Raw genomic sequence first — 9,683 nt, forward strand, 5'->3', positions numbered from 1 at the left:
TATTAGGTCTCCACAAAAGACATTATCATGTATATCTTGAAGCAAAAAGACTATTGCTCTATGTTACTATCACCTGTATTGTCTCTCTCTTTGTCATTGCTAAAAGGGTTGCTCATGACCTCCTACTCTTGTACATCTCGTTCTATGTATTGGTACTCTTCTTGGATGATCTCATCACATCCATGAAGATATACACACAAGCCATGATGTCCTTCATGTGAAACTCTTTACAGATGTTGGGCATGTACTAGTTTATCCAGGTCCCTGAGGTTGGTTCTTGCCACTTTAGAGAAATGCTCCTCCAAGCATCCTGTCTCCCAATCCTTTTGTATGAACTTACAAATTAATCTTAATCCACTGCTCATCGTGTTTAATTTTAGTCATGACATGTGATAGAAGAGTGCCCACATCCCCTATTATGGCAACATGAGGGAGAATGTTTGGGTTCATTGAAGATTACTAGGGGTTTGGGTGGTCCATTAGTTTGGTGAAAACAACAAGCAAATAGGGGGCATATAAGATACATTATAACTATAGAGAGATTAAATGAGAAAGGCAATGTGAAAAAGATAAAGTTGCAAAAAGAGAGGGATGAAGTAGAAAAGATGAAAAAGAGAGGGGAAAGATGCAAAAAAGAGAGGTAAGCAAAGGGGGGCAATGAAAAAAGAGAGGGAAAGCCATGGAAAAGAGAATACAACATATGTGGAAAAGATACGAAAAGGTGTGGAAAAGAGAAGGGTGAAGAGAGGGGAAAAGAGAGGGACGAAGGGAAAAGAGATGTTCCAAGAGAGGGAATTAAAGGAAAAGAGAGGAGAAAAGAGAGGGGAAAGGGAACGAAGGGAGAGATAGAGGGAATCAAGGGAAAAGAGAGAAAAGGAGAAGGGAAAGGAGAGCAAATGAGAGGGCGAGAGATAAACGAGAGTAGATGAAGGAAAAAGAGATCAAAAGAGAGGGGATGAAGAGGATGAAGCGAAGAGAGATCAGCAGAGGGCATGAAGGAAAAATAGAAAATTAGAAGGGAAAAGAGAGAAAATGAGAGAATGATACAAGAGAGGGGATGAAGGGAAAAGTGAGAAAAAGAGAAGGGAAAAGAGAAGAAATAAGAGGGCAAGAGATAAAAGAGAGGGAATGAAGGGAAAAGAGAGGCAAAGATGCAAAAAGAGAGGGGAAAAGAGAGCGAATGAAGGGAACAGACTCGGGGGGGTCACTTGTCATATGTAACCCTATCACGTGAGTTCAACAGATGGGTTTTTATTAATTCAATTACTTACATATTTATATATACATAAGGAAGTAATTTAATACCCAAAGGTTAATATACAGAAGGGTGTTTTATATTGAAAATTTTCTAGAAGCTTGCAACATGTGACATGGATATTTACGTAGAGTGGCTTATGTCATGGGACATTTTGAAATGCTATTACTGGCATTTTCCTTTTGAAATGAGTAAGCGCTCCTATTGCATTTTCTTAAGTTCTAGAGAATTCTAAAAACCTTTTCTCTTTATTGCTCTTTTTGGCCTTTGCATTAGGATGAGGTTAGGATACTATGCTTTCTTGAATTCTAGAGAATTCTAAAAACCTTTTCTCTCTTTATTGCTCTTTTTGGCCTTTGCATTAGGATGAGATTATGATGCTATGATTTTCTCTCTTTATTACTCTTTTTTGGCCTTTTCATTAGGATGAGATTAGGATGCTATGAGGATGCTATGCTTTCTTGCATACATTGATCTCTAATCTTGATGAACACCATTAATGTTGAATTTATTTTTTGAAATTTTTTTATCCCGTCACTCTCTTTTTTTTTCTTTCTATCCACAGAGGGATTGCATTGAATCAATGGTGGAGGACTATTTTTGAAGTTGATGCCTCTTATACTTGATTTTCTTTGGTTCTACTCAGTCTATTTAGCACTGCCTTTGTAAAGATCCTTCAGGCTCTCAAACAATTGATCTATTATTTAAAAAAGAATAAATAGTGGAGAGCCACTTCTATAATTAAATCCATCGGATAAAACCTGTGAGAGTAAAGAAGTAAGGTATTTATTTTGAGATAGCCCTATTCAAAAGGATTCTCCCACTTGGGAAAATATAGTATCCATATAGCAACAAGGGATCAAAGCAAAAGGAAAAATTTTCATTGAGTGAGAATCCCATTATGCTTGAGGGTTTCTCACGCACTTGTGCCTAGAGTTGTAGATTAGCAAGTACCATGAGCATCACTACCAGTGACAGTTTGAACTAGAATATGGTAAACATGATCAATTCAAAGTAAATGAAAGAATAAAACTATTTCTAGGTTAGGAGAACATAAGCCCTTGTGTCTGATACATTGAGAGCTAAAGAAGGCTCTTATATATGGTATCTTCAAAGATTAAAGAAGACCCTTTCTAGCTTCTTAGACCATATCTTTTCTCGAGGTATTATATACGCTACACAATGCCTAGAAATGGCATCTTGTTGTTTGCGGCATATGCTACACTCATGCTACACAATGCCTAAAAATGCCTAGAAATGGCATCTTGTTGTTTGCGGCATCTAGTGGTGGATTAGTTATTAGAAGGACAATGCTAAAATCTCCCTGAGTTGTCATGGATGTGGTTGTACATAGGTGTTAGCATGGCGTTGGAGCATAGGTCCCAAATGCACTTATATTGTAGTCATACATGCAGTGATGAAGCAATAATCTATGTGCATATATAATTTATATTATTGTCATGTATTAGATGCTAATTTTGTGATGAAGGGATGTAGAAGACCGGAAGATGTGGCTACTCGATTAATTTCTTTGTTGCAATCTATTATGAGTTGCATTCTTCTTGGCAACTTATTTTTCATTACTTTCGGTCTACATCTTCTTGACATAGGTGGAGTGTATCACAGTGTGGTATGACATTAAGGCTGTTTTTTTTTGTGACTAATATCTTTCCAAGAGCGTCTCATGGTACAACTTATAGAACATATAGATGACTAGAATTCATAACATGCCATGAAGAGAAATCTTTGTTTCCGGATTGCAAAGTTCTAGAAATTTGTTTAATGGGCCTAATTGTAGTTTTGCACTGTTTTGCATAGTGTATCTCGAACATAATGAGTACCGTTTTGTGAGCATTTTGTTGAGAATTTGTAACTCTTGTAATCTAGATGATATGAGAGTGATTCAAGCACCTATATTTTTCATTTTCTAAGTAAAAAATTCACATGCATAAAACCAATTCACATTAAATTTCACAAATTGGCATTAAGGTATTGGCACTTTTGCTTAACAGAAGATGACATAAGCTATTTTGATTAACATAATGTACAGTTTTAATGAAACCTAGCATAATCTAACAAGAAGTAGCTAATCTAATGTACACAGGGTTGAGGGGGGCACAAGGAAACCTATTGAACCACCTCCCTTTCACCATAGCTAGGAATCTTGGCTCAACCTTGGTGGACGGCAGGGCAATCACATGGCTAGGTAAGTTGAAGCAATGGAGGTGTAGGGGGGAGAGCAAATGCTCGCCAAGAGGGCTATTACTACCATGAGGCAAGGGGAGACACAAGGCGTTGCTAGCAGGACTGGAAGAGAGTGGGACAAAGAAGGCCAAGGGGCATCCACCATGGTTATATGCCTATGAAAGGGAAAAATAATTTTCACAAATATTTGGTGTGCGTGGAAACTATGGAAAATATGCATTGGTCCACATGTACGAGACATGTACTTTTGGCCATTAATCAGCTATTGCCTTGTCAAGATTTTTAATTCTTGACATTGATTCCACCCATTACAAGCTATGGATCTTATGGGGTGGAATCTACATTTGCTAAATGCCTATATCTCCATCCTCTTCCGTCTATCATCTATACACCAATGATAATGCGACTCTTGTGTTCATAACCTATCTGCCATCATCGATCACAAAGTTTCATTTCTTTGGCTAGGGCCCTGTCTCACCCTGCCCTACTCCTCCCCCTCCTCCTCTTTTGTAGTGTGCCTCTAGCGTAGAGCAATGATAGGAAACTTGATCTGCTCTTGGCCTAGAGGGGTAGCCATTGTTGCAAGGCTCAATGTCGCCTCATATTGGAGCCTTGGTGCCTCCATGATGAGCATCAGAGCTCTGTCTGCTAGCTCCAATCATTAGTCGTGCCTTCTAATAGAACACCATTGTAACACATAAAATTAAGCATACTAACCAAAACATCCTAAATGACATGCCAAAATCCCTTGTAAAATTCAACAATGAAGCCATCTTGTTTTAGAACATTCTCACAAGTCCTCTCCCATTCACTGTCAACCATAGGGGAAGAATTGTCGATGATGCAATCGCAAAATCAATCCAACCATGATGTCTAGGTTGTGCAATATTGTGAGAATATTCTTGAATATGGAGTAAAATGGTATATGAATAACACGGTTGCAAGCTCTCTACAAGCTATGAAGGTGCAATCTTATCTTGATCTTATCTTGATCTTGCCAAATCTTGCTAAATCTTGCTGCCAAAATTTAATGGCCCTTAATGGGCCGCCGCTTTTGAAATCCCCTCCTAATCTTGTTCCATCTTCCTCGCCATCTCCTTCTCCCCCATCCTCCACGATCCTCTCTTGCTAAAGCAAGACTCTCTCCCCCATTCCGGCGGACCTTGGCAACGCCCTCCGCCACGGAACTCTCAATCTAGCAGACAACCAGCTTACCGGAGCTTTCCCTTCCTCTCTCTCGGAGCTCACTGCAGTCTCCCTCTCTCGCAATCGTTTGACTGCGCTACCACGGTTTAGCACGAACGTGAACAAGCGATCAGAGCTAGCAAGCAGACCGGCAAGCCATTCATTGAGGTACTCGCTCTCTTAGATACGCTGCAGCTCGTGCTTATGATTTCGCACTTGTCTGCCTTCGAGGCCCCGATGTGCATCTAAATTTTCCGAATTCGCCTCCTCAAGTGCCCGCAAATTGTTCTTTCTCCACCAAAGAGATTCAAATTCTTGCAGCTCGAGCAGCCGCTTCTTCACCTACGATTCCTCCTCACTTTGGTAACTTCACTACCCTGCACGCTCTGGATCTCTGCTGTGTGAAGTTTTGCGTGAGTTCATGCTTGTTTTCTGTCATCACTATAGGCAATAACAACACTTTCTTATTAGTGAAGGAAGCTTTCTTATTAGTGAAGCTGTAAAGAACGGTGAAGCCCACATGGCTTCTTATTTCTCACGATCGAATATGCAAGCAGATACAGTACAAACACTCCACCTTATGAATCCCGGGTATGCTAGGTATACAGACGCTTCAAATGTTGAAAACCTGGTGTCTGTCAGTCCTGCAGGTGTCGGATAGAATAATTCAGCTGGAAACAACAATCCACAACAGCAGCAATATATTGGATTTCCTTCGCCTCCTGCGGCAGCACCGAGTCCTTTGGGACAACCGTCCACATTAACGACCATGTACAGCACAGCTTTGGGCCGACAGAGTACTTCAAGTCTCTTCACAAATCGAGCTAACAATCATCCATACAACTGGACTACAGTGAATGAGCTTTCATTCCTACCACAAAATGATGTGGCACAAATTAATCAGTCATTGGCTGCCAGGCTCCTTTCCATGAACTCAGGTCAGCATTCAACCTCTGATATGCTCCAGTCTAACGTGAGACATCAGCCCCTCCATGACGAGCAGGCTTCAATGCTGAATAGAAATGCTGTTTCACAAGCCTCTACTGGGCCTAGCCAGGGTCTCTCTCTTTCTCTTTCACCACAGCAGCACCCAGTGCAATTGCAATACCATAGCATTCAACCTGATGATTCAAGCATGAGTAGCACCCCTGGCTTAAATCATATTACTGCTGAAAGCAACAGTGATAGGGGAGAAAGAGCCCAAAACAAATGGGTAGGGAACTTGAGCCATTTCCGAGCGTCTTCACGAGATGGACTGCTAGGAACGAGTTTTCAGCATTCTATGAATGATGTAAGTAGCAGGAACATGCAGGTAGAATTAAATGTCCCAACGGTGGTCAGATCTGGAGGTTCCCTCACTGGTTCGAAGTACTTAAAACCAGCACAGCAACTCCTCGATGAAGTAGTGAGCGTTGGACGTGGAATCAGAAACAGTCCATCAAAATACATAAAATCTCAGTCTTGGATGGCACCTAGCTCGCATATGGGTGTGTCAATTGTCCCAAAAAAGAGCTTTTCATTCCCCTTGTCACGTAGGCACATCACTTGCCTGGCTTTTCATAGGAAGTTCTAAGTTATTACAAAGTTTGCTATGAAGAACTCTAGGTTGCCGAGACACTAGCATGGCAACCTTTCTCTAGGTCATTCTTGCTTTGCGCTTGCTACATAACATCAAAATATGGTAGCATTTGAGAAGAGCTGTAGGATAACGTGGTTACAACCATCCCTTTACGGTTTATTGGAGACTTGATATTAGACCACTCTGCTCACGATGTAATTTTTGTGGGCACCCTTCCCTTTAGAAGGTTCTGTTCTTCATGCTCCCAGCTTGGCTTCGCGGTTCTCTCTTTGCTTGCCTGACTCCTGCTGACTCCTTGTCTGGTTGAGCATGCAACTTGGGTTGCTCATCCATAGCTTAGGATTCCTCATTTACCTTACTCCTTTCCCTTTACCTTACATAAGCTCTCTAATAAGTTTGTTCATAAAGCACTGCATCTCGAAAAGGCAGTTTTGGGAATGACTATAATTGAAATAAAGGTATGATAGCTTTTCTTTCTCTGCTCAATAACCCATTCGTTGGCAAATTTTCGATAAGTTGATAAGCTTTTTTTGGGGGGGGGTTTCTTCTTCACGTATGTTCGATGTAGTGTCGTCTTTTCATATAGTATGTCAATGTCATAACTTCTTTATTCTTGATATTACATGACTATTAGATATCGACGTAGTGTCGTATATAGCCTTTCGACATAATACGTCGATCATCTGATTTGTAATGTAATATTTGAGTCAATTACTTGGGCCATGCATTTGCATGGTGCTTATCTTTCCGCATTGGATCGTATTACTCGATTATATGTGCGGTTAAGTAAGTAAGTCTGCATTTCGACATTTGGTTGTAATATTCAACCTTTGATGTCGTTACAAGGACTCCTTCTCATTGTTTTGAAACTAGCTCGACACTTGGTCGTATCATTCGACTGTATGTGTCGTCTCTCAACCTTAGAAGAGTAATAGAATTCAACACTTTGTCGTTTATTCGACTTTTGGTGTTGTTTCTTAGATATATAATTTATAAAATAAGTAGGCTTCAACACTAGGTCGTTTATTCGGCTTTCAGTGTTGTCGTAGCTTATTTCATAAAACAAATGTTTAAACTTCGACACATGGTCATTTATTTGGCTTTCAGTGTCGTTGTAGGTTATCAGTGTTGTATGATAGTTTCGGCTTCAACACTTGGTCGTTTATTCGACTTTTGATGTTGTTGTCCTCTTTGGAAATATTTTGTGTAGAATATAGGGGACCATCGCATAAATGCTAGTGTGTAGAGGTTGTAAACTTTCCAATAAATATACATCTGAGATTCATGCTCATACATCTAAGGTAATAATACTAGAGCCAATGATATTTGTGTCTTTCATTAATGCCTATCCATGGGGTCTTTGAAAGCTGCTTATGTATAAGGATTCTAAGTTGAATCTTATCTTTAATCAATTGTGGGTCATCAACCATTGGATATTATTTGAAATACTCTTCCAATGTTGATTATCTAGTGTCTAACACACACTTCTCCACACACTCAAATGGTAGGCCCATGTAAGCATGATGCAAATTTCATAAGAATGGAGTTCGTTGTGTTCTTTATTGTAATTAACTTTGTGTTCATTGATTATTTAAAATATGAATATATTTTAGATTCTCTCTCAATACTTGGTTTTTTCATGCATGTTTTGCCAGAAATCCTTTTGTGAAAAGATGCAAGCAGAGGAAAGGAAAAATTGGCTCAAAGTCATTAGGCGGCATCTTTGTATAGGGATAAGTAAGATGAGCAAGGAGCAAATAACAGACATAACTAGCAATGCAATACGGATAGAGTGTTTCTACAATGAGGTCATAGCCAACACAATGGGAGAGACGTTGCCCAAGAGTGAAATGAATGAAGGTGGAGTACGTCACATGATCAATAGCATCATAGGAAATATGAAGAAATGTGCAGAAGACTTGCGAGATGATGTGCCTCCTAATATTGACATGGAAAAATTAGGTTTTTGGGATTTGAAGTGGAAAGAGGAGAAGGGTAGAAGCAAGAGGGCAAAAGACATAGATTCACATTTCACTATTTCGAAGAGAGTGCGATATGAGCAATCAAAACATTCATGTGATCCAACTTCTGAGGCATGGTTAGCTATTGACGGTAGTCGCGGGGATGCTTCTCACAAAGCACATTCATTTAGGAATGGTGATTGTTCAATTGTGTTAGGTATCCCCCATGAGGCTATAGAGGAGGGTGAGAATCTTGGTGCTGGCTCATTTGGAGTATGCTTTAAAGTCACTTTTAATGGCATCTCTTTCTTTCCTCGAAGTATTACTTATGCGGCAAAGCGCTACAAAGGGAACATGTCTCACACCTTAAAGTCATTTGACAAAGAATATGGAATGCAAATCTTACATCCAGGTATTGTCAGATGCATAGGATTTACTAGAAGCTTGCCTTGGATCAACATTTTTCCATACTTCAATGGAGGGAGTATTGGAGACATGATGATGCAGCTACCCTTTGAGAAAGGGACTTTCAGAAAGCAAGTGTTATGCTTGAAAGGCAATGGAGTCACTAGGAGAGAACCAGATCCAATACTAAGTGATGTACAGCTTACGAGATTAAAGGCATTTGTGGAAGCTACCCCAGACATCATACACGCATTGGTTGATGCATTAGCAGCTGTACACCAAGAAGGCATTATACATTGTGATCTACACCCTTTCAATGTCATGCTAGATTTTACCAAGAATCATAGTCCACGGGTTGGCATCATTGATTGGGGATTGCTGCTTCGATACAGTGAATCAAGAGAAGCTATTAATTTTGTGAAGCGTACTCCAGATATGGATGATTTGACTTATAAGATCAAGAAGAGTACAGCAATAAGACAAAATCGACTCCGGCCTTGGCAAGCTCCAGAAATAATCGACCCTGAGAACACCAATGCTTACAGTAAAGAATCAGATGTGTTTGCCATGGGATACATGATTAAAGAGGTTATTAATTTTTATAAGGAGTGTAAGGAATACTACTTCAAAGAGGATTACACAAAACAGTCAGCATGGAGTGGCAAGTTGCGGCAGATTTATTTCAATGCAACTAACTATATGTTTGTGGAAAAACAAAATAGAATGACACTGGCCGAGATGAATAATCGACTAGCAAGATTTAACACTCAACCCCATGCATGTTTGCGACCTGCAGTTGAGATGATGCCTCAGTTTTATTAATCCGATTTTATTATAAAGCTACTCTTGGACAATTATGTTTATAAACTATAATGTTACTCTTTCAATGCATTTTCAAAACTAGTATATGCATCTATACTATTTGAATTCAATAAAGAACTATAATCTATATATTTTTTAAATTCTCAAATTTTTATCTTCGTGCTGTAACTTCTTGCATTTTGAATACTAGTATATGTGTTTATAGTATTTGAATTTAATAAAGTGTAAAGTGTCTTAGAATGTATTTTTATTTTTTTTCAAAATTTTATAT

Source organism: Dipteris shenzhenensis, chromosome 12 (assembly GCF_047967505.1).
Source record: "Dipteris shenzhenensis isolate YYH24624 ecotype China chromosome 12, Dip_SZ_1.0, whole genome shotgun sequence".
Classification (NCBI taxonomy): domain Eukaryota; kingdom Viridiplantae; phylum Streptophyta; class Polypodiopsida; order Gleicheniales; family Dipteridaceae; genus Dipteris; species Dipteris shenzhenensis.